At 49.0% G+C, this 24,141-nt stretch overlaps 11 non-coding genes across 11 annotated transcripts; all 11 read right to left on the bottom strand.

The window, feature by feature from the left end:
- Nucleotides 1-251: 251 nt before the first annotated feature.
- Nucleotides 252-370, bottom strand: LOC148442210 (5S ribosomal RNA). Its single transcript, XR_015875886.1, has one exon. It is a non-coding gene; the product is annotated as a 5S ribosomal RNA (ribosomal RNA).
- A 2,164-nt stretch (nucleotides 371-2,534) lies between these two features.
- Nucleotides 2,535-2,653, bottom strand: LOC148442209 (5S ribosomal RNA). Its single transcript, XR_015875885.1, has one exon. It is a non-coding gene; the product is annotated as a 5S ribosomal RNA (ribosomal RNA).
- Nucleotides 2,654-4,812: 2,159 nt separating this feature from the next.
- LOC148442208 (5S ribosomal RNA) lies at nucleotides 4,813-4,931 on the bottom strand. The gene has a single exon (XR_015875884.1). It is a non-coding gene; the product is annotated as a 5S ribosomal RNA (ribosomal RNA).
- A 2,179-nt stretch (nucleotides 4,932-7,110) lies between these two features.
- Nucleotides 7,111-7,229, bottom strand: LOC148442207 (5S ribosomal RNA). The gene has a single exon (XR_015875883.1). It is a non-coding gene; the product is annotated as a 5S ribosomal RNA (ribosomal RNA).
- A 2,156-nt stretch (nucleotides 7,230-9,385) lies between these two features.
- LOC148442206 (5S ribosomal RNA) lies at nucleotides 9,386-9,504 on the bottom strand. Its single transcript, XR_015875882.1, has one exon. It is a non-coding gene; the product is annotated as a 5S ribosomal RNA (ribosomal RNA).
- A 2,163-nt stretch (nucleotides 9,505-11,667) lies between these two features.
- LOC148442205 (5S ribosomal RNA) lies at nucleotides 11,668-11,786 on the bottom strand. The gene has a single exon (XR_015875881.1). It is a non-coding gene; the product is annotated as a 5S ribosomal RNA (ribosomal RNA).
- Nucleotides 11,787-13,965: 2,179 nt separating this feature from the next.
- Nucleotides 13,966-14,084, bottom strand: LOC148442204 (5S ribosomal RNA). Its single transcript, XR_015875879.1, has one exon. It is a non-coding gene; the product is annotated as a 5S ribosomal RNA (ribosomal RNA).
- A 2,160-nt stretch (nucleotides 14,085-16,244) lies between these two features.
- On the bottom strand, nucleotides 16,245-16,363 carry LOC148442203 (5S ribosomal RNA). Its single transcript, XR_015875878.1, has one exon. It is a non-coding gene; the product is annotated as a 5S ribosomal RNA (ribosomal RNA).
- A 2,159-nt stretch (nucleotides 16,364-18,522) lies between these two features.
- Nucleotides 18,523-18,641, bottom strand: LOC148442202 (5S ribosomal RNA). Its single transcript, XR_015875877.1, has one exon. It is a non-coding gene; the product is annotated as a 5S ribosomal RNA (ribosomal RNA).
- Nucleotides 18,642-20,805: 2,164 nt separating this feature from the next.
- LOC148442201 (5S ribosomal RNA) lies at nucleotides 20,806-20,924 on the bottom strand. The gene has a single exon (XR_015875876.1). It is a non-coding gene; the product is annotated as a 5S ribosomal RNA (ribosomal RNA).
- A 2,171-nt stretch (nucleotides 20,925-23,095) lies between these two features.
- LOC148442200 (5S ribosomal RNA) lies at nucleotides 23,096-23,214 on the bottom strand. The gene has a single exon (XR_015875875.1). It is a non-coding gene; the product is annotated as a 5S ribosomal RNA (ribosomal RNA).
- Between the last annotated feature and the right edge of the window lie 927 nt (nucleotides 23,215-24,141).

Raw genomic sequence — 24,141 nt, 5'->3', positions numbered from 1 at the left:
TGGGTTGTATGCATGAAAAAAGAAGTAGGTGACATAATGGTGAAGTTTGAGTGTAGTTTTGGAAAGAGCTGGATGTGCAGCAGTCATAAATAAGTGAATAAAGGCATGAATGAGTGAGTGAGTGAGTGAGTGAGTGAATGAGTGAGTGAGTGAGTGAGTAAAAGAAAGAGAGAAGTGTGCATTTGAAAAAGTGAAGAAGATTGAGAAGCTGTGAAGAGCGACCCCTGCTGGTTGCAGCGTAAAAAAGCAAAAGCCTACAGCACCTGGTATTCCCAGGCGGTCTCCCATCCAAGTACTAACCAGGCCTGACCCTGCTTAGCTTCCGAGATCAGACGAGATCGGGCGTGTTCAGGGTGGTGTGGCCGTAGGCAGAGACCATACTCTCACTTGCTCCTTTTCTACTTGTCACCAGCAGCAGCCAGGATCCACCTCTCCAGCCCAGCTGCTCCTTGCTATTTACTACCTTCCACACGTTGCTTGCTGTCTGCATCACAGCACTGGGCTCTCTCCCTCCAACCCTCTCGTCTAGCCACATCTTGCTACTGCTGCTGCTGCCTCTTTAAGCCTTTTTTACTCCCTCTTTTTTTCCTCCTTATTGCCCAACACAAACATACTCTCACAACCTGCCTTACTTTGGCTTACTTCTCTCATTCATTTTACTAATCAGCAGCATCTCAAACACGTTCTTCTATCTTCACAGATGTCTGGCCCCTAGCGCCCTACAGCGGCAAGGCAATCACACCTGGATGACTAAGCGGGCAGCTTTCCCTTCAGCCTGCTTTCTCACAGGCCCTTAGTAGGTAAGCGCTGGCTTTCTTGCTTGCTTTCGTGACTTGGGCAATGGCTGGCATCGGCGACGTCTATCACAGAATGGGAAGGGCTAGAGAAAGCCTTCTTCGGGACAGCGCTCGTCTGCTCGGTGACATGGAATGGTGGCTCTCTTACTGTGGCCGGCTGAAAGCTTGGGCTGCGTTGAAGGCTTTCTTTCTTTTTCAGAGTCCAGGCCATGGGTGGAGGGATGATGGAAGCCAGGAACAAATTGTAGACTCAGACAGGTGTCTGGAATTAGCATTGGTGTTACACAACCATTCCTGTGCACTTCAGGTGCTGCTACTGCTGTGGTAACATTGGAGAAGTGGGCCCCCACAAAGGGCCTAGAGAAGATGGCCTCCTACTGGCCCCAGCTCCAACAGAGAAGAAGAAAAAAAGCAAAACATAGCTCCGAGTGTTCCAAGTCATCTGCCTTCCAGAGAGTGACCAGGCCCAAGCCTGCTCAGTTTGAGTGCTCAGACAAGATCAGGTACCTTCTGATTGGTGTGTGTCCAGGTGCCCGCACCAATCTAGCGTATCCTCTTCCGTTGGGTTCTGGCATCTTTCTTCCGCCAACAGCTGGTCTGTGGACTCACCAGGGACCATCAACCTGGGATGTTGTCATCATGTGGGAAATCGCAATCTTGACAGTCAAAAGGTCAATACCATCATGTCAATATGGCTAAAATGTCCACACCCCACATGTCAACACCTGCAAAATGCTGGCGCAGTCTAAATGACAACACATGAACTGTCGACACAGCTAAAATGCTGCCGTATGAAATAACGACACCGTCAAAATGTCCACAATAGAAATCTTAGGGTTAAGGTCTGGAATTGGGTGTCAACATTATGCACCTGTCAACATTTTGGCTGTCCACAATTTGAACATGTCGGCCTTTTGTTAGTGTCAACATTGTGGTTGTCAACATTCTGAGCATGAGGACATTTTGTCTGTCAATATGTTGTTCTTGTCGACATTACGGTGTCTATATAATGACTGTCAACATTGTTACTGTCGACAAAACATACCGAACTCGCATCAACCTTTAGCCAACCAGCTGATGCCGTTAAGGTCACCGCAGGTGAACATCTTGCGCTGCAGCCAGTTCCTATGTTTGCTGCGTGGCCGTGTAGTAAAAAAAAGTGCAGACATGCAGGATTCACTATGACATTGCAGCCAAACAACAGATGCATTTTGGTTATGGCTCCAGACTTATGGCACTGACCTGATACTGGATAATATGGTGTCCAGCAATGTAGACCATCACTTTGAGGTCAGACACTTGGAAAGGGTGTGAGGAGGCCGTATAACGTGTGCGGTGGGTGACCCTTATAGTGCACAGTCCGTTGCAGCATCTGCTGAGAAATGACTGCGCCGGAAACCCTAGGTGGGACGTAAGGCGCTGCTAAGTGCGGCCTAGTTGTGTGTGCCCTGTCAGCCATGTTGGGAATGGGGTTGCTGCTGCTGAGAGAGTGCTAGATGCTTTGGGTTGTATGCATGAAAAAAGAAGTAGGTGACATAATGGTGAAGTTTGAGTGTAGTTTTGGAAAGAGCTGGATGTGCAGCAGTCATAAATAAGTGAATAAAGGCATGAATGAGTGAGTGAGTGAGTGAGTGAGTGAGTGAGTAAAAGAAAGAGAGAAGTGTGCATTTGAAAAAGTGAAGAAGATTGAGAAGCTGTGAAGAGCGACCCCTGCTGGTTGCAGAGTAAAAAAGCAAAAGCCTACAGCACCTGGTATTCCCAGGCGGTCTCCCATCCAAGTACTAACCAGGCCTGACCCTGCTTAGCTTCCGAGATCAGACGAGATCGGGCGTGTTCAGGGTGGTGTGGCCGTAGGCAGAGACCAGACTCTCACTTGCTCCTTTTCTACTTGTCACCAGCAGCAGCCAGGATCCACCTCTCCAGCCCAGCTGCTCCTTGCTATTCACTACCTTCCACACGTTGCTTGCTGTCTGCATCACAGCACTGGGCTCTCTCCCTCCAACCCTCTCGTCTAGCCACATCTTCCTGCTGCTGCTGCTGCCTCTTTAAGCCTTTTTTACTCCCTCATTTTTTCCTCCTTATTGCCCACACAAACATACTCTCACAACCGGCCTTACTTTGGCTTACTTCTCTCATTCATTTTACTAATCAGCAGCATCTCAAACACGTTCTTCTATCTTCACAGATGTCTGGCCCCTAGCGCCCTACAGCGGCAAGGCAATCACACCTGGATGACTAAGCGGGCAGCTTTCCCTTCAGCCTGCTTTCTCACAGGCCCTTAGTAGGTAAGCGCTGGCTTTCTTGCTTGCTTTCGTGACTTGGGCAATGGCTGGCATCGGCGACGTCTATCACAGAATGGGAAGGGCTAGAGAAAGCCTTCATCGGGACAGCGCTCGTCTGCTCGGTGACATGGAATGGTGGCTCTCTTACTGTGGCCGGCTGAAAGCTTGGGCTGCGTTGAAGGCTTTCTTTCTTTTTCAGAGTCCAGGCCATGGGTGGAGGGATGATGGAAGCCAGGAACAAATTGTAGACTCAGACAGGTGTCTGGAATTAGCATTGGTGTTACACAACCATTCCTGTGCACTTCAGGTGCTGCTACTGCTGTGGTAACATTGGAGAAGTGGGCCCCCACAAAGGGCCTAGAGAAGATGGCCTCCTACTGGCCCCAGCTCCAACAGAGAAGAAGAAAAAAAGCAAAACATAGCTCCGAGTGTTCCAAGTCATCTGCCTTCCAGAGAGTGACCAGGCCCAAGCCTGCTCAGTTTGAGTGCTCAGACAAGATCAGGTACCTTCTGATTGGTGTGTCTCCAGGTGCCCGCACCAATCTAGCGTATCCTCTTCCGTTGGGTTCTGGCATCTTTCTTCCGCCAACAGCTGGTCTGTGGACTCACCAGGGACCATCAACCTGGGATGTTGTCATCATGTGGGAAATCGCAATCTTGACAGTCAAAAGGTCAATACCATCATGTCAATATGGCTAAAATGTCCACACCCCACATGTCAACACCTGCAAAATGCTGGCGCAGTCTAAATGACAACACATGAACTGTCGACACAGCTAAAATGCTGCCGTATGAAATAACGACACCGTCAAAATGTCCACAATAGAAATCTTAGGGTTAAGGTCTGGAATTGGGTGTCAACATTATGCACCTGTCAACATTTTGGCTGTCCACAATTTGAACATGTCGGCCTTTTGTTAGTGTCAACATTGTGGTTGTCAACATTCTGAGCATGAGGACATTTTGTCTGTCAATATGTTGTTCTTGTCGACATTACGGTGTCTATATAATGACTGTCAACATTGTTACTGTCGACAAAACATACCGAACTCGCATCAACCTTTAGCCAACCAGCTGATGCCGTTAAGGTCACCGCAGGTGAACATCTTGCGCTGCAGCCAGTTCCTATGTTTGCTGCGTGGCCATGTAGTAAAAAAAAGTGCAGACATGCAGGATTCACTATGACATTGCAGCCAAACAACAGATGCATTTTGGTTATGGCTCCAGACTTATGGCACTGACCTGATACTGGATAATATGGTGTCCAGCAATGTAGACCATCACTTTGAGGTCAGACACTTGGAAAGGGTGTGAGGAGGCCGTATAACGTGTGCGGTGGGTGACCCTTATAGTGCACAGTCCGTTGCAGCATCTGCTGAGAAATGACTGCGCCGGAAACCCTAGGTGGGACGTAAGGCGCTGCTAAGTGCGGCCTAGTTGTGTGTGCCCTGTCAGCCATGTTGGGAATGGGGTTGCTGCTGCTGAGAGAGTGCTAGATGCTTTGGGTTGTATGCATGAAAAAAGAAGTAGGTGACATAATGGTGAAGTTTGAGTGTAGTTTTGGAAAGAGCTGGATGTGCAGCAGTCATAAATAAGTGAATAAAGGCATGAATGAGTGAGTGAGTGAGTGAGTGAGTGAGTAAAAGAAAGAGAGAAGTGTGCATTTGAAAAAGTGAAGAAGATTGAGAAGCTGTGAAGAGCGACCCCTGCTGGTTGCAGAGTAAAAAAGCAAAAGCCTACAGCACCTGGTATTCCCAGGCGGTCTCCCATCCAAGTACTAACCAGGCCTGACCCTGCTTAGCTTCCGAGATCAGACGAGATCGGGCGTGTTCAGGGTGGTGTGGCCGTAGGCAGAGACCAGACTCTCACTTGCTCCTTTTCTACTTGTCACCAGCAGCAGCCAGGATCCACCTCTCCAGCCCAGCTGCTCCTTGCTATTCACTACCTTCCACACGTTGCTTGCTGTCTGCATCACAGCACTGGGCTCTCTCCCTCCAACCCTCTCGTCTAGCCACATCTTCCTGCTGCTGCTGCTGCCTCTTTAAGCCTTTTTTACTCCCTCATTTTTTCCTCCTTATTGCCCACACAAACATACTCTCACAACCGGCCTTACTTTGGCTTACTTCTCTCATTCATTTTACTAATCAGCAGCATCTCAAACACGTTCTTCTATCTTCACAGATGTCTGGCCCCTAGCGCCCTACAGCGGCAAGGCAATCACACCTGGATGACTAAGCGGGCAGCTTTCCCTTCAGCCTGCTTTCTCACAGGCCCTTAGTAGGTAAGCGCTGGCTTTCTTGCTTGCTTTCGTGACTTGGGCAATGGCTGGCATCGGCGACGTCTATCACAGAATGGGAAGGGCTAGAGAAAGCCTTCATCGGGACAGCGCTCGTCTGCTCGGTGACATGGAATGGTGGCTCTCTTACTGTGGCCGGCTGAAAGCTTGGGCTGCGTTGAAGGCTTTCTTTCTTTTTCAGAGTCCAGGCCATGGGTGGAGGGATGATGGAAGCCAGGAACAAATTGTAGACTCAGACAGGTGTCTGGAATTAGCATTGGTGTTACACAACCATTCCTGTGCACTTCAGGTGCTGCTACTGCTGTGGTAACATTGGAGAAGTGGGCCCCCACAAAGGGCCTAGAGAAGATGGCCTCCTACTGGCCCCAGCTCCAACAGAGAAGAAGAAAAAAAGCAAAACATAGCTCCGAGTGTTCCAAGTCATCTGCCTTCCAGAGAGTGACCAGGCCCAAGCCTGCTCAGTTTGAGTGCTCAGACAAGATCAGGTACCTTCTGATTGGTGTGTCTCCAGGTGCCCGCACCAATCTAGCGTATCCTCTTCCGTTGGGTTCTGGCATCTTTCTTCCGCCAACAGCTGGTCTGTGGACTCACCAGGGACCATCAACCTGGGATGTTGTCATCATGTGGGAAATCGCAATCTTGACAGTCAAAAGGTCAATACCATCATGTCAATATGGCTAAAATGTCCACACCCCACATGTCAACACCTGCAAAATGCTGGCGCAGTCTAAATGACAACACATGAACTGTCGACACAGCTAAAATGCTGCCGTATGAAATAACGACACCGTCAAAATGTCCACAATAGAAATCTTAGGGTTAAGGTCTGGAATTGGGTGTCAACATTATGCACCTGTCAACATTTTGGCTGTCCACAATTTGAACATGTCGGCCTTTTGTTAGTGTCAACATTGTGGTTGTCAACATTCTGAGCATGAGGACATTTTGTCTGTCAATATGTTGTTCTTGTCGACATTACGGTGTCTATATAATGACTGTCAACATTGTTACTGTCGACAAAACATACCGAACTCGCATCAACCTTTAGCCAACCAGCTGATGCCGTTAAGGTCACCGCAGGTGAACATCTTGCGCTGCAGCCAGTTCCTATGTTTGCTGCGTGGCCATGTAGTAAAAAAAAGTGCAGACATGCAGGATTCACTATGACATTGCAGCCAAACAACAGATGCATTTTGGTTATGGCTCCAGACTTATGGCACTGACCTGATACTGGATAATATGGTGTCCAGCAATGTAGACCATCACTTTGAGGTCAGACACTTGGAAAGGGTGTGAGGAGGCCGTATAACGTGTGCGGTGGGTGACCCTTATAGTGCACAGTCCGTTGCAGCATCTGCTGAGAAATGACTGCGCCGGAAACCCTAGGTGGGACGTAAGGCGCTGCTAAGTGCGGCCTAGTTGTGTGTGCCCTGTCAGCCATGTTGGGAATGGGGTTGCTGCTGCTGAGAGAGTGCTAGATGCTTTGGGTTGTATGCATGAAAAAAGAAGTAGGTGACATAATGGTGAAGTTTGAGTGTAGTTTTGGAAAGAGCTGGATGTGCAGCAGTCATAAATAAGTGAATAAAGGCATGAATGAGTGAGTGAGTGAGTGAGTGAGTGAATGAGTGAGTGAGTGAGTGAGTAAAAGAAAGAGAGAAGTGTGCATTTGAAAAAGTGAAGAAGATTGAGAAGCTGTGAAGAGCGACCCCTGCTGGTTGCAGCGTAAAAAAGCAAAAGCCTACAGCACCTGGTATTCCCAGGCGGTCTCCCATCCAAGTACTAACCAGGCCTGACCCTGCTTAGCTTCCGAGATCAGACGAGATCGGGCGTGTTCAGGGTGGTGTGGCCGTAGGCAGAGACCATACTCTCACTTGCTCCTTTTCTACTTGTCACCAGCAGCAGCCAGGATCCACCTCTCCAGCCCAGCTGCTCCTTGCTATTTACTACCTTCCACACGTTGCTTGCTGTCTGCATCACAGCACTGGGCTCTCTCCCTCCAACCCTCTCGTCTAGCCACATCTTGCTACTGCTGCTGCTGCCTCTTTAAGCCTTTTTTACTCCCTCTTTTTTTCCTCCTTATTGCCCAACACAAACATACTCTCACAACCTGCCTTACTTTGGCTTACTTCTCTCATTCATTTTACTAATCAGCAGCATCTCAAACACGTTCTTCTATCTTCACAGATGTCTGGCCCCTAGCGCCCTACAGCGGCAAGGCAATCACACCTGGATGACTAAGCGGGCAGCTTTCCCTTCAGCCTGCTTTCTCACAGGCCCTTAGTAGGTAAGCGCTGGCTTTCTTGCTTGCTTTCGTGACTTGGGCAATGGCTGGCATCGGCGACGTCTATCACAGAATGGGAAGGGCTAGAGAAAGCCTTCTTCGGGACAGCGCTCGTCTGCTCGGTGACATGGAATGGTGGCTCTCTTACTGTGGCCGGCTGAAAGCTTGGGCTGCGTTGAAGGCTTTCTTTCTTTTTCAGAGTCCAGGCCATGGGTGGAGGGATGATGGAAGCCAGGAACAAATTGTAGACTCAGACAGGTGTCTGGAATTAGCATTGGTGTTACACAACCATTCCTGTGCACTTCAGGTGCTGCTACTGCTGTGGTAACATTGGAGAAGTGGGCCCCCACAAAGGGCCTAGAGAAGATGGCCTCCTACTGGCCCCAGCTCCAACAGAGAAGAAGAAAAAAAGCAAAACATAGCTCCGAGTGTTCCAAGTCATCTGCCTTCCAGAGAGTGACCAGGCCCAAGCCTGCTCAGTTTGAGTGCTCAGACAAGATCAGGTACCTTCTGATTGGTGTGTGTCCAGGTGCCCGCACCAATCTAGCGTATCCTCTTCCGTTGGGTTCTGGCATCTTTCTTCCGCCAACAGCTGGTCTGTGGACTCACCAGGGACCATCAACCTGGGATGTTGTCATCATGTGGGAAATCGCAATCTTGACAGTCAAAAGGTCAATACCATCATGTCAATATGGCTAAAATGTCCACACCCCACATGTCAACACCTGCAAAATGCTGGCGCAGTCTAAATGACAACACATGAACTGTCGACACAGCTAAAATGCTGCCGTATGAAATAACGACACCGTCAAAATGTCCACAATAGAAATCTTAGGGTTAAGGTCTGGAATTGGGTGTCAACATTATGCACCTGTCAACATTTTGGCTGTCCACAATTTGAACATGTCGGCCTTTTGTTAGTGTCAACATTGTGGTTGTCAACATTCTGAGCATGAGGACATTTTGTCTGTCAATATGTTGTTCTTGTCGACATTACGGTGTCTATATAATGACTGTCAACATTGTTACTGTCGACAAAACATACCGAACTCGCATCAACCTTTAGCCAACCAGCTGATGCCGTTAAGGTCACCGCAGGTGAACATCTTGCGCTGCAGCCAGTTCCTATGTTTGCTGCGTGGCCGTGTAGTAAAAAAAAGTGCAGACATGCAGGATTCACTATGACATTGCAGCCAAACAACAGATGCATTTTGGTTATGGCTCCAGACTTATGGCACTGACCTGATACTGGATAATATGGTGTCCAGCAATGTAGACCATCACTTTGAGGTCAGACACTTGGAAAGGGTGTGAGGAGGCCGTATAACGTGTGCGGTGGGTGACCCTTATAGTGCACAGTCCGTTGCAGCATCTGCTGAGAAATGACTGCGCCGGAAACCCTAGGTGGGACGTAAGGCGCTGCTAAGTGCGGCCTAGTTGTGTGTGCCCTGTCAGCCATGTTGGGAATGGGGTTGCTGCTGCTGAGAGAGTGCTAGATGCTTTGGGTTGTATGCATGAAAAAAGAAGTAGGTGACATAATGGTGAAGTTTGAGTGTAGTTTTGGAAAGAGCTGGATGTGCAGCAGTCATAAATAAGTGAATAAAGGCATGAATGAGTGAGTGAGTGAGTGAGTGAGTAAAAGAAAGAGAGAAGTGTGCATTTGAAAAAGTGAAGAAGATTGAGAAGCTGTGAAGAGCGACCCCTGCTGGTTGCAGAGTAAAAAAGCAAAAGCCTACAGCACCTGGTATTCCCAGGCGGTCTCCCATCCAAGTACTAACCAGGCCTGACCCTGCTTAGCTTCCGAGATCAGACGAGATCGGGCGTGTTCAGGGTGGTGTGGCCGTAGGCAGAGACCAGACTCTCACTTGCTCCTTTTCTACTTGTCACCAGCAGCAGCCAGGATCCACCTCTCCAGCCCAGCTGCTCCTTGCTATTCACTACCTTCCACACGTTGCTTGCTGTCTGCATCACAGCACTGGGCTCTCTCCCTCCAACCCTCTCGTCTAGCCACATCTTCCTGCTGCTGCTGCTGCCTCTTTAAGCCTTTTTTACTCCCTCATTTTTTCCTCCTTATTGCCCACACAAACATACTCTCACAACCGGCCTTACTTTGGCTTACTTCTCTCATTCATTTTACTAATCAGCAGCATCTCAAACACGTTCTTCTATCTTCACAGATGTCTGGCCCCTAGCGCCCTACAGCGGCAAGGCAATCACACCTGGATGACTAAGCGGGCAGCTTTCCCTTCAGCCTGCTTTCTCACAGGCCCTTAGTAGGTAAGCGCTGGCTTTCTTGCTTGCTTTCGTGACTTGGGCAATGGCTGGCATCGGCGACGTCTATCACAGAATGGGAAGGGCTAGAGAAAGCCTTCTTCGGGACAGCGCTCGTCTGCTCGGTGACATGGAATGGTGGCTCTCTTACTGTGGCCGGCTGAAAGCTTGGGCTGCGTTGAAGGCTTTCTTTCTTTTTCAGAGTCCAGGCCATGGGTGGAGGGATGATGGAAGCCAGGAACAAATTGTAGACTCAGACAGGTGTCTGGAATTAGCATTGGTGTTACACAACCATTCCTGTGCACTTCAGGTGCTGCTACTGCTGTGGTAACATTGGAGAAGTGGGCCCCCACAAAGGGCCTAGAGAAGATGGCCTCCTACTGGCCCCAGCTCCAACAGAGAAGAAGAAAAAAAGCAAAACATAGCTCCGAGTGTTCCAAGTCATCTGCCTTCCAGAGAGTGACCAGGCCCAAGCCTGCTCAGTTTGAGTGCTCAGACAAGATCAGGTACCTTCTGATTGGTGTGTGTCCAGGTGCCCGCACCAATCTAGCGTATCCTCTTCCGTTGGGTTCTGGCATCTTTCTTCCGCCAACAGCTGGTCTGTGGACTCACCAGGGACCATCAACCTGGGATGTTGTCATCATGTGGGAAATCGCAATCTTGACAGTCAAAAGGTCAATACCATCATGTCAATATGGCTAAAATGTCCACACCCCACATGTCAACACCTGCAAAATGCTGGCGCAGTCTAAATGACAACACATGAACTGTCGACACAGCTAAAATGCTGCCGTATGAAATAACGACACCGTCAAAATGTCCACAATAGAAATCTTAGGGTTAAGGTCTGGAATTGGGTGTCAACATTATGCACCTGTCAACATTTTGGCTGTCCACAATTTGAACATGTCGGCCTTTTGTTAGTGTCAACATTGTGGTTGTCAACATTCTGAGCATGAGGACATTTTGTCTGTCAATATGTTGTTCTTGTCGACATTACGGTGTCTATATAATGACTGTCAACATTGTTACTGTCGACAAAACATACCGAACTCGCATCAACCTTTAGCCAACCAGCTGATGCCGTTAAGGTCACCGCAGGTGAACATCTTGCGCTGCAGCCAGTTCCTATGTTTGCTGCGTGGCCGTGTAGTAAAAAAAAGTGCAGACATGCAGGATTCACTATGACATTGCAGCCAAACAACAGATGCATTTTGGTTATGGCTCCAGACTTATGGCACTGACCTGATACTGGATAATATGGTGTCCAGCAATGTAGACCATCACTTTGAGGTCAGACACTTGGAAAGGGTGTGAGGAGGCCGTATAACGTGTGCGGTGGGTGACCCTTATAGTGCACAGTCCGTTGCAGCATCTGCTGAGAAATGACTGCGCCGGAAACCCTAGGTGGGACGTAAGGCGCTGCTAAGTGCGGCCTAGTTGTGTGTGCCCTGTCAGCCATGTTGGGAATGGGGTTGCTGCTGCTGAGAGAGTGCTAGATGCTTTGGGTTGTATGCATGAAAAAAGAAGTAGGTGACATAATGGTGAAGTTTGAGTGTAGTTTTGGAAAGAGCTGGATGTGCAGCAGTCATAAATAAGTGAATAAAGGCATGAATGAGTGAGTGAGTGAGTGAGTGAGTGAGTGAGTAAAAGAAAGAGAGAAGTGTGCATTTGAAAAAGTGAAGAAGATTGAGAAGCTGTGAAGAGCGACCCCTGCTGGTTGCAGAGTAAAAAAGCAAAAGCCTACAGCACCTGGTATTCCCAGGCGGTCTCCCATCCAAGTACTAACCAGGCCTGACCCTGCTTAGCTTCCGAGATCAGACGAGATCGGGCGTGTTCAGGGTGGTGTGGCCGTAGGCAGAGACCAGACTCTCACTTGCTCCTTTTCTACTTGTCACCAGCAGCAGCCAGGATCCACCTCTCCAGCCCAGCTGCTCCTTGCTATTCACTACCTTCCACACGTTGCTTGCTGTCTGCATCACAGCACTGGGCTCTCTCCCTCCAACCCTCTCGTCTAGCCACATCTTCCTGCTGCTGCTGCTGCCTCTTTAAGCCTTTTTTACTCCCTCATTTTTTCCTCCTTATTGCCCACACAAACATACTCTCACAACCGGCCTTACTTTGGCTTACTTCTCTCATTCATTTTACTAATCAGCAGCATCTCAAACACGTTCTTCTATCTTCACAGATGTCTGGCCCCTAGCGCCCTACAGCGGCAAGGCAATCACACCTGGATGACTAAGCGGGCAGCTTTCCCTTCAGCCTGCTTTCTCACAGGCCCTTAGTAGGTAAGCGCTGGCTTTCTTGCTTGCTTTCGTGACTTGGGCAATGGCTGGCATCGGCGACGTCTATCACAGAATGGGAAGGGCTAGAGAAAGCCTTCATCGGGACAGCGCTCGTCTGCTCGGTGACATGGAATGGTGGCTCTCTTACTGTGGCCGGCTGAAAGCTTGGGCTGCGTTGAAGGCTTTCTTTCTTTTTCAGAGTCCAGGCCATGGGTGGAGGGATGATGGAAGCCAGGAACAAATTGTAGACTCAGACAGGTGTCTGGAATTAGCATTGGTGTTACACAACCATTCCTGTGCACTTCAGGTGCTGCTACTGCTGTGGTAACATTGGAGAAGTGGGCCCCCACAAAGGGCCTAGAGAAGATGGCCTCCTACTGGCCCCAGCTCCAACAGAGAAGAAGAAAAAAAGCAAAACATAGCTCCGAGTGTTCCAAGTCATCTGCCTTCCAGAGAGTGACCAGGCCCAAGCCTGCTCAGTTTGAGTGCTCAGACAAGATCAGGTACCTTCTGATTGGTGTGTCTCCAGGTGCCCGCACCAATCTAGCGTATCCTCTTCCGTTGGGTTCTGGCATCTTTCTTCCGCCAACAGCTGGTCTGTGGACTCACCAGGGACCATCAACCTGGGATGTTGTCATCATGTGGGAAATCGCAATCTTGACAGTCAAAAGGTCAATACCATCATGTCAATATGGCTAAAATGTCCACACCCCACATGTCAACACCTGCAAAATGCTGGCGCAGTCTAAATGACAACACATGAACTGTCGACACAGCTAAAATGCTGCCGTATGAAATAACGACACCGTCAAAATGTCCACAATAGAAATCTTAGGGTTAAGGTCTGGAATTGGGTGTCAACATTATGCACCTGTCAACATTTTGGCTGTCCACAATTTGAACATGTCGGCCTTTTGTTAGTGTCAACATTGTGGTTGTCAACATTCTGAGCATGAGGACATTTTGTCTGTCAATATGTTGTTCTTGTCGACATTACGGTGTCTATATAATGACTGTCAACATTGTTACTGTCGACAAAACATACCGAACTCGCATCAACCTTTAGCCAACCAGCTGATGCCGTTAAGGTCACCGCAGGTGAACATCTTGCGCTGCAGCCAGTTCCTATGTTTGCTGCGTGGCCATGTAGTAAAAAAAAGTGCAGACATGCAGGATTCACTATGACATTGCAGCCAAACAACAGATGCATTTTGGTTATGGCTCCAGACTTATGGCACTGACCTGATACTGGATAATATGGTGTCCAGCAATGTAGACCATCACTTTGAGGTCAGACACTTGGAAAGGGTGTGAGGAGGCCGTATAACGTGTGCGGTGGGTGACCCTTATAGTGCACAGTCCGTTGCAGCATCTGCTGAGAAATGACTGCGCCGGAAACCCTAGGTGGGACGTAAGGCGCTGCTAAGTGCGGCCTAGTTGTGTGTGCCCTGTCAGCCATGTTGGGAATGGGGTTGCTGCTGCTGAGAGAGTGCTAGATGCTTTGGGTTGTATGCATGAAAAAAGAAGTAGGTGACATAATGGTGAAGTTTGAGTGTAGTTTTGGAAAGAGCTGGATGTGCAGCAGTCATAAATAAGTGAATAAAGGCATGAATGAGTGAGTGAGTGAGTGAGTGAGTGAATGAGTGAGTGAGTGAGTGAGTAAAAGAAAGAGAGAAGTGTGCATTTGAAAAAGTGAAGAAGATTGAGAAGCTGTGAAGAGCGACCCCTGCTGGTTGCAGCGTAAAAAAGCAAAAGCCTACAGCACCTGGTATTCCCAGGCGGTCTCCCATCCAAGTACTAACCAGGCCTGACCCTGCTTAGCTTCCGAGATCAGACGAGATCGGGCGTGTTCAGGGTGGTGTGGCCGTAGGCAGAGACCATACTCTCACTTGCTCCTTTTCTACTTGTCACCAGCAGCAGCCAGGATCCACCTCTCCAGCCCAGCTGCTCCTTGCTATTTACTACCTTCCACACGTTGCTTGCTGTCTGCATCACAGCACTGGGCTCTCTCCCTCCAACCCTCTCGTCTAGCCACATCTTGCTACTGCTGCTGCTGCCTCTTTAAGCCTTTTTTACTCCCTCTTTTTTTCCTCCTTATTGCCCAACACAAACATACTCTCACAACCTGCCTTACTTTGGCTTACTTCTCTCATTCATTTTACTAATCAGCAGCATCTCAAACACGTTCTTCTATCTTCACAGATGTCTGGCCCCTAGCGCCCTACAGCGGCAAGGCAATCACACCTGGATGACTAAGCGGGCAGCTTTCCCTTCAGCCTGCTTTCTCACAGGCCCTTAGTAGGTAAGCGCTGGCTTTCTTGCTTGCTTTCGTGACTTGGGCAATGGCTGGCATCGGCGACGTCTATCACAGAATGGGAAGGGCTAGAGAAAGCCTTCTTCGGGACAGCGCTCGTCTGCTCGGTGACATGGAATGGTGGCTCTCTTACTGTGGCCGGCTGAAAGCTTGGGCTGCGTTGAAGGCTTTCTTTCTTTTTCAGAGTCCAGGCCATGGGTGGAGGGATGATGGAAGCCAGGAACAAATTGTAGACTCAGACAGGTGTCTGGAATTAGCATTGGTGTTACACAACCATTCCTGTGCACTTCAGGTGCTGCTACTGCTGTGGTAACATTGGAGAAGTGGGCCCCCACAAAGGGCCTAGAGAAGATGGCCTCCTACTGGCCCCAGCTCCAACAGAGAAGAAGAAAAAAAGCAAAACATAGCTCCGAGTGTTCCAAGTCATCTGCCTTCCAGAGAGTGACCAGGCCCAAGCCTGCTCAGTTTGAGTGCTCAGACAAGATCAGGTACCTTCTGATTGGTGTGTGTCCAGGTGCCCGCACCAATCTAGCGTATCCTCTTCCGTTGGGTTCTGGCATCTTTCTTCCGCCAACAGCTGGTCTGTGGACTCACCAGGGACCATCAACCTGGGATGTTGTCATCATGTGGGAAATCGCAATCTTGACAGTCAAAAGGTCAATACCATCATGTCAATATGGCTAAAATGTCCACACCCCACATGTCAACACCTGCAAAATGCTGGCGCAGTCTAAATGACAACACATGAACTGTCGACACAGCTAAAATGCTGCCGTATGAAATAACGACACCGTCAAAATGTCCACAATAGAAATCTTAGGGTTAAGGTCTGGAATTGGGTGTCAACATTATGCACCTGTCAACATTTTGGCTGTCCACAATTTGAACATGTCGGCCTTTTGTTAGTGTCAACATTGTGGTTGTCAACATTCTGAGCATGAGGACATTTTGTCTGTCAATATGTTGTTCTTGTCGACATTACGGTGTCTATATAATGACTGTCAACATTGTTACTGTCGACAAAACATACCGAACTCGCATCAACCTTTAGCCAACCAGCTGATGCCGTTAAGGTCACCGCAGGTGAACATCTTGCGCTGCAGCCAGTTCCTATGTTTGCTGCGTGGCCGTGTAGTAAAAAAAAGTGCAGACATGCAGGATTCACTATGACATTGCAGCCAAACAACAGATGCATTTTGGTTATGGCTCCAGACTTATGGCACTGACCTGATACTGGATAATATGGTGTCCAGCAATGTAGACCATCACTTTGAGGTCAGACACTTGGAAAGGGTGTGAGGAGGCCGTATAACGTGTGCGGTGGGTGACCCTTATAGTGCACAGTCCGTTGCAGCATCTGCTGAGAAATGACTGCGCCGGAAACCCTAGGTGGGACGTAAGGCGCTGCTAAGTGCGGCCTAGTTGTGTGTGCCCTGTCAGCCATGTTGGGAATGGGGTTGCTGCTGCTGAGAGAGTGCTAGATGCTTTGGGTTGTATGCATGAAAAAAGAAGTAGGTGACATAATGGTGAAGTTTGAGTGTAGTTTTGGAAAGAGCTGGATGTGCAGCAGTCATAAATAAGTGAATAAAGGCATGAATGAGTGAGTGAGTGAGTGAGTGAGTGAGTAAAAGAAAGAGAGAAGTGTGCATTTGAAAAAGTGAAGAAGATTGAGAAGCTGTGAAGAGCGACCCCTGCTGGTTGCAGAGTAAAAAAGCAAAAGCCTACAGCACCTGGTATTCCCAGGCGGTCTCCCATCCAAGTACTAACCAGGCCTGACCCTGCTTAGCTTCCGAGATCAGACGAGATCGGGCGTGTTCAGGGTGGTGTGGCCGTAGGCAGAGACCAGACTCTCACTTGCTCCTTTTCTACTTGTCACCAGCAGCAGCCAGGATCCACCTCTCCAGCCCAGCTGCTCCTTGCTATTCACTACCTTCCACACGTTGCTTGCTGTCTGCATCACAGCACTGGGCTCTCTCCCTCCAACCCTCTCGTCTAGCCACATCTTCCTGCTGCTGCTGCTGCCTCTTTAAGCCTTTTTTACTCCCTCATTTTTTCCTCCTTATTGCCCACACAAACATACTCTCACAACCGGCCTTACTTTGGCTTACTTCTCTCATTCATTTTACTAATCAGCAGCATCTCAAACACGTTCTTCTATCTTCACAGATGTCTGGCCCCTAGCGCCCTACAGCGGCAAGGCAATCACACCTGGATGACTAAGCGGGCAGCTTTCCCTTCAGCCTGCTTTCTCACAGGCCCTTAGTAGGTAAGCGCTGGCTTTCTTGCTTGCTTTCGTGACTTGGGCAATGGCTGGCATCGGCGACGTCTATCACAGAATGGGAAGGGCTAGAGAAAGCCTTCATCGGGACAGCGCTCGTCTGCTCGGTGACATGGAATGGTGGCTCTCTTACTGTGGCCGGCTGAAAGCTTGGGCTGCGTTGAAGGCTTTCTTTCTTTTTCAGAGTCCAGGCCATGGGTGGAGGGATGATGGAAGCCAGGAACAAATTGTAGACTCAGACAGGTGTCTGGAATTAGCATTGGTGTTACACAACCATTCCTGTGCACTTCAGGTGCTGCTACTGCTGTGGTAACATTGGAGAAGTGGGCCCCCACAAAGGGCCTAGAGAAGATGGCCTCCTACTGGCCCCAGCTCCAACAGAGAAGAAGAAAAAAAGCAAAACATAGCTCCGAGTGTTCCAAGTCATCTGCCTTCCAGAGAGTGACCAGGCCCAAGCCTGCTCAGTTTGAGTGCTCAGACAAGATCAGGTACCTTCTGATTGGTGTGTCTCCAGGTGCCCGCACCAATCTAGCGTATCCTCTTCCGTTGGGTTCTGGCATCTTTCTTCCGCCAACAGCTGGTCTGTGGACTCACCAGGGACCATCAACCTGGGATGTTGTCATCATGTGGGAAATCGCAATCTTGACAGTCAAAAGGTCAATACCATCATGTCAATATGGCTAAAATGTCCACACCCCACATGTCAACACCTGCAAAATGCTGGCGCAGTCTAAATGACAACACATGAACTGTCGACACAGCTAAAATGCTGCCGTATGAAATAACGACACCGTCAAAATGTCCACAATAGAAATCTTAGGGTTAAGGTCTGGAATTGGGTGTCAACATTATGCACCTGTCAACATTTTGGCTGTCCACAATTTGAACATGTCGGCCTTTTGTTAGTGTCAACATTGTGGTTGTCAACATTCTGAGCATGAGGACATTTTGTCTGTCAATATGTTGTTCTTGTCGACATTACGGTGTCTATATAATGACTGTCAACATTGTTACTGTCGACAAAACATACCGAACTCGCATCAACCTTTAGCCAACCAGCTGATGCCGTTAAGGTCACCGCAGGTGAACATCTTGCGCTGCAGCCAGTTCCTATGTTTGCTGCGTGGCCGTGTAGTAAAAAAAAGTGCAGACATGCAGGATTCACTATGACATTGCAGCCAAACAACAGATGCATTTTGGTTATGGCTCCAGACTTATGGCACTGACCTGATACTGGATAATATGGTGTCCAGCAATGTAGACCATCACTTTGAGGTCAGACACTTGGAAAGGGTGTGAGGAGGCCGTATAACGTGTGCGGTGGGTGACCCTTATAGTGCACAGTCCGTTGCAGCATCTGCTGAGAAATGACTGCGCCGGAAACCCTAGGTGGGACGTAAGGCGCTGCTAAGTGCGGCCTAGTTGTGTGTGCCCTGTCAGCCATGTTGGGAATGGGGTTGCTGCTGCTGAGAGAGTGCTAGATGCTTTGGGTTGTATGCATGAAAAAAGAAGTAGGTGACATAATGGTGAAGTTTGAGTGTAGTTTTGGAAAGAGCTGGATGTGCAGCAGTCATAAATAAGTGAATAAAGGCATGAATGAGTGAGTGAGTGAGTGAGTGAGTGAGTAAAAGAAAGAGAGAAGTGTGCATTTGAAAAAGTGAAGAAGATTGAGAAGCTGTGAAGAGCGACCCCTGCTGGTTGCAGAGTAAAAAAGCAAAAGCCTACAGCACCTGGTATTCCCAGGCGGTCTCCCATCCAAGTACTAACCAGGCCTGACCCTGCTTAGCTTCCGAGATCAGACGAGATCGGGCGTGTTCAGGGTGGTGTGGCCGTAGGCAGAGACCAGGCTCTCACTTGCTCCTTTTCTACTTGTCACCAGCAGCAGCCAGGATCCACCTCTCCAGCCCAGCTGCTCCTTGCTATTTACTACCTTCCACACGTTGCTTGCTGTCTGCATCACAGCACTGGGCTCTCTCCCTCCAACCCTCTCGTCTAGCCACATCTTGCTACTGCTGCTGCTGCCTCTTTAAGCCTTTTTTACTCCCTCTTTTTTTCCTCCTTATTGCCCAACACAAACATACTCTCACAACCTGCCTTACTTTGGCTTACTTCTCTCATTCATTTTACTAATCAGCAGCATCTCAAACACGTTCTTCTATCTTCACAGATGTCTGGCCCCTAGCGCCCTACAGCGGCAAGGCAATCACACCTGGATGACTAAGCGGGCAGCTTTCCCTTCAGCCTGCTTTCTCACAGGCCCTTAGTAGGTAAGCGCTGGCTTTCTTGCTTGCTTTCGTGACTTGGGCAATGGCTGGCATCGGCGACGTCTATCACAGAATGGGAAGGGCTAGAGAAAGCCTTCTTCGGGACAGCGCTCGTCTGCTCGGTGACATGGAATGGTGGCTCTCTTACTGTGGCCGGCTGAAAGCTTGGGCTGCGTTGAAGGCTTTCTTTCTTTTTCAGAGTCCAGGCCATGGGTGGAGGGATGATGGAAGCCAGGAACAAATTGTAGACTCAGACAGGTGTCTGGAATTAGCATTGGTGTTACACAACCATTCCTGTGCACTTCAGGTGCTGCTACTGCTGTGGTAACATTGGAGAAGTGGGCCCCCACAAAGGGCCTAGAGAAGATGGCCTCCTACTGGCCCCAGCTCCAACAGAGAAGAAGAAAAAAAGCAAAACATAGCTCCGAGTGTTCCAAGTCATCTGCCTTCCAGAGAGTGACCAGGCCCAAGCCTGCTCAGTTTGAGTGCTCAGACAAGATCAGGTACCTTCTGATTGGTGTGTCTCCAGGTGCCCGCACCAATCTAGCGTATCCTCTTCCGTTGGGTTCTGGCATCTTTCTTCCGCCAACAGCTGGTCTGTGGACTCACCAGGGACCATCAACCTGGGATGTTGTCATCATGTGGGAAATCGCAATCTTGACAGTCAAAAGGTCAATACCATCATGTCAATATGGCTAAAATGTCCACACCCCACATGTCAACACCTGCAAAATGCTGGCGCAGTCTAAATGACAACACATGAACTGTCGACACAGCTAAAATGCTGCCGTATGAAATAACGACACCGTCAAAATGTCCACAATAGAAATCTTAGGGTTAAGGTCTGGAATTGGGTGTCAACATTATGCACCTGTCAACATTTTGGCTGTCCACAATTTGAACATGTCGGCCTTTTGTTAGTGTCAACATTGTGGTTGTCAACATTCTGAGCATGAGGACATTTTGTCTGTCAATATGTTGTTCTTGTCGACATTACGGTGTCTATATAATGACTGTCAACATTGTTACTGTCGACAAAACATACCGAACTCGCATCAACCTTTAGCCAACCAGCTGATGCCGTTAAGGTCACCGCAGGTGAACATCTTGCGCTGCAGCCAGTTCCTATGTTTGCTGCATGGCCGTGTAGTAAAAAAAAGTGCAGACATGCAGGATTCACTATGACATTGCAGCCAAACAACAGATGCATTTTGGTTATGGCTCCAGACTTATGGCACTGACCTGATACTGGATAATATGGTGTCCAGCAATGTAGACCATCACTTTGAGGTCAGACACTTGGAAAGGGTGTGAGGAGGCCGTATAACGTGTGCGGTGGGTGACCCTTATAGTGCACAGTCCGTTGCAGCATCTGCTGAGAAATGACTGCGCCGGAAACCCTAGGTGGGACGTAAGGCGCTGCTAAGTGCGGCCTAGTTGTGTGTGCCCTGTCAGCCATGTTGGGAATGGGGTTGCTGCTGCTGAGAGAGTGCTAGATGCTTTGGGTTGTATGCATGAAAAAAGAAGTAGGTGACATAATGGTGAAGTTTGAGTGTAGTTTTGGAAAGAGCTGGATGTGCAGCAGTCATAAATAAGTGAATAAAGGCATGAATGAGTGAGTGAGTGAGTGAGTGAGTGAGTGAGTAAAAGAAAGAGAGAAGTGTGCATTTGAAAAAGTGAAGAAGATTGAGAAGCTGTGAAGAGCGACCCCTGCTGGTTGCAGAGTAAAAAAGCAAAAGCCTACAGCACCTGGTATTCCCAGGCGGTCTCCCATCCAAGTACTAACCAGGCCTGACCCTGCTTAGCTTCCGAGATCAGACGAGATCGGGCGTGTTCAGGGTGGTGTGGCCGTAGGCAGAGACCAGACTCTCACTTGCTCCTTTTCTACTTGTCACCAGCAGCAGCCAGGATCCACCTCTCCAGCCCAGCTGCTCCTTGCTATTCACTACCTTCCACACGTTGCTTCACACGTTGCTTGCTGTCTGCATCACAGCACTGGGCTCTCTCCCTCCAACCCTCTCGTCTAGCCACATCTTCCTGCTGCTGCTGCTGCCTCTTTAAGCCTTTTTTACTCCCTCTTTTTTTCCTCCTTATTGCCCACACAAACATACTCTCACAACCTGCCTTACTTTGGCTTACTTCTCTCATTCATTTTACTAATCAGCAGCATCTCAAACACGTTCTTCTATCTTCACAGATGTCTGGCCCCTAGCGCCCTACAGCGGCAAGGCAATCACACCTGGATGACTAAGCGGGCAGCTTTCCCTTCAGCCTGCTTTCTCACAGGCCCTTAGTAGGTAAGCGCTGGCTTTCTTGCTTGCTTTCGTGACTTGGGCAATGGCTGGCATCGGCGACGTCTATCACAGAATGGGAAGGGCTAGAGAAAGCCTTCATCGGGACAGCGCTCGTCTGCTCGGTGACATGGAATGGTGGCTCTCTTACTGTGGCCGGCTGAAAGCTTGGGCTGCGTTGAAGGCTTTCTTTCTTTTTCAGAGTCCAGGCCATGGGTGGAGGGATGATGGAAGCCAGGAACAAATTGTAGACTCAGACAGGTGTCTGGAATTAGCATTGGTGTTACACAACCATTCCTGTGCACTTCAGGTGCTGCTACTGCTGTGGTAACATTGGAGAAGTGGGCCCCCACAAAGGGCCTAGAGAAGATGGCCTCCTACTGGCCCCAGCTCCAACAGAGAAGAAGAAAAAAAGCAAAACATAGCTCCGAGTGTTCCAAGTCATCTGCCTTCCAGAGAGTGACCAGGCCCAAGCCTGCTCAGTTTGAGTGCTCAGACAAGATCAGGTACCTTCTGATTGGTGTGTCTCCAGGTGCCCGCACCAATCTAGCGTATCCTCTTCCGTTGGGTTCTGGCATCTTTCTTCCGCCAACAGCTGGTCTGTGGACTCACCAGGGACCATCAACCTGGGATGTTGTCATCATGTGGGAAATCGCAATCTTGACAGTCAAAAGGTCAATACCATCATGTCAATATGGCTAAAATGTCCACACCCCACATGTCAACACCTGCAAAATGCTGGCGCAGTCTAAATGACAACACATGAACTGTCGACACAGCTAAAATGCTGCCGTATGAAATAACGACACCGTCAAAATGTCCACAATAGAAATCTTAGGGTTAAGGTCTGGAATTGGGTGTCAACATTATGCACCTGTCAACATTTTGGCTGTCCACAATTTGAACATGTCGGCCTTTTGTTAGTGTCAACATTGTGGTTGTCAACATTCTGAGCATGAGGACATTTTGTCTGTCAATATGTTGTTCTTGTCGACATTACGGTGTCTATATAATGACTGTCAACATTGTTACTGTCGACAAAACATACCGAACTCGCATCAACCTTTAGCCAACCAGCTGATGCCGTTAAGGTCACCGCAGGTGAACATCTTGCGCTGCAGCCAGTTCCTATGTTTGCTGCGTGGCCATGTAGTAAAAAAAAGTGCAGACATGCAGGATTCACTATGACATTGCAGCCAAACAACAGATGCATTTTGGTTATGGCTCCAGACTTATGGCACTGACCTGATACTGGATAATATGGTGTCCAGCAATGTAGACCATCACTTTGAGGTCAGACACTTGGAAAGGGTGTGAGGAGGCCGTATAACGTGTGCGGTGGGTGACCCTTATAGTGCACAGTCCGTTGCAGCATCTGCTGAGAAATGACTGCGCCGGAAACCCTAGGTGGGACGTAAGGCGCTGCTAAGTGCGGCCTAGTTGTGTGTGCCCTGTCAGCCATGTTGGGAATGGGGTTGCTGCTGCTGAGAGAGTGCTAGATGCTTTGGGTTGTATGCATGAAAAAAGAAGTAGGTGACATAATGGTGAAGTTTGAGTGTAGTTTTGGAAAGAGCTGGATGTGCAGCAGTCATAAATAAGTGAATAAAGGCATGAATGAGTGAGTGAGTGAGTGAGTGAGTGAGTAAAAGAAAGAGAGAAGTGTGCATTTGAAAAAGTGAAGAAGATTGAGAAGCTGTGAAGAGCGACCCCTGCTGGTTGCAGAGTAAAAAAGCAAAAGCCTACAGCACCTGGTATTCCCAGGCGGTCTCCCATCCAAGTACTAACCAGGCCTGACCCTGCTTAGCTTCCGAGATCAGACGAGATCGGGCGTGTTCAGGGTGGTGTGGCCGTAGGCAGAGACCAGGCTCTCACTTGCTCCTTTTCTACTTGTCACCAGCAGCAGCCAGGATCCACCTCTCCAGCCCAGCTGCTCCTTGCTATTCACTACCTTCCACACGTTGCTTGCTGTCTGCATCACAGCACTGGGCTCTCTCCCTCCAACCCTCTCGTCTAGCCACATCTTGCTACTGCTGCTGCTGCCTCTTTAAGCCTTTTTTACTCCCTCTTTTTTTCCTCCTTATTGCCCAACACAAACATACTCTCACAACCTGCCTTACTTTGGCTTACTTCTCTCATTCATTTTACTAATCAGCAGCATCTCAAACACGTTCTTCTATCTTCACAGATGTCTGGCCCCTAGCGCCCTACAGCGGCAAGGCAATCACACCTGGATGACTAAGCGGGCAGCTTTCCCTTCAGCCTGCTTTCTCACAGGCCCTTAGTAGGTAAGCGCTGGCTTTCTTGCTTGCTTTCGTGACTTGGGCAATGGCTGGCATCGGCGACGTCTATCACAGAATGGGAAGGGCTAGAGAAAGCCTTCTTCGGGACAGCGCTCGTCTGCTCGGTGACATGGAATGGTGGCTCTCTTACTGTGGCCGGCTGAAAGCTTGGGCTGCGTTGAAGGCTTTCTTTCTTTTTCAGAGTCCAGGCCATGGGTGGAGGGATGATGGAAGCCAGGAACAAATTGTAGACTCAGACAGGTGTCTGGAATTAGCATTGGTGTTACACAACCATTCCTGTGCACTTCAGGTGCTGCTACTGCTGTGGTAACATTGGAGAAGTGGGCCCCCACAAAGGGCCTAGAGAAGATGGCCTCCTACTGGCCCCAGCTCCAACAGAGAAGAAGAAAAAAAGCAAAACATAGCTCCGAGTGTTCCAAGTCATCTGCCTTCCAGAGAGTGACCAGGCCCAAGCCTGCTCAGTTTGAGTGCTCAGACAAGAT

Source organism: Taudactylus pleione, unplaced genomic scaffold (genome assembly GCF_031769625.1).
Source record: "Taudactylus pleione unplaced genomic scaffold, aTauple2 ptg001597l, whole genome shotgun sequence".
Lineage (NCBI taxonomy): Eukaryota > Metazoa > Chordata > Amphibia > Anura > Myobatrachidae > Taudactylus > Taudactylus pleione.
This window is presented reverse-complemented; position numbering and strand designations above follow the sequence as displayed.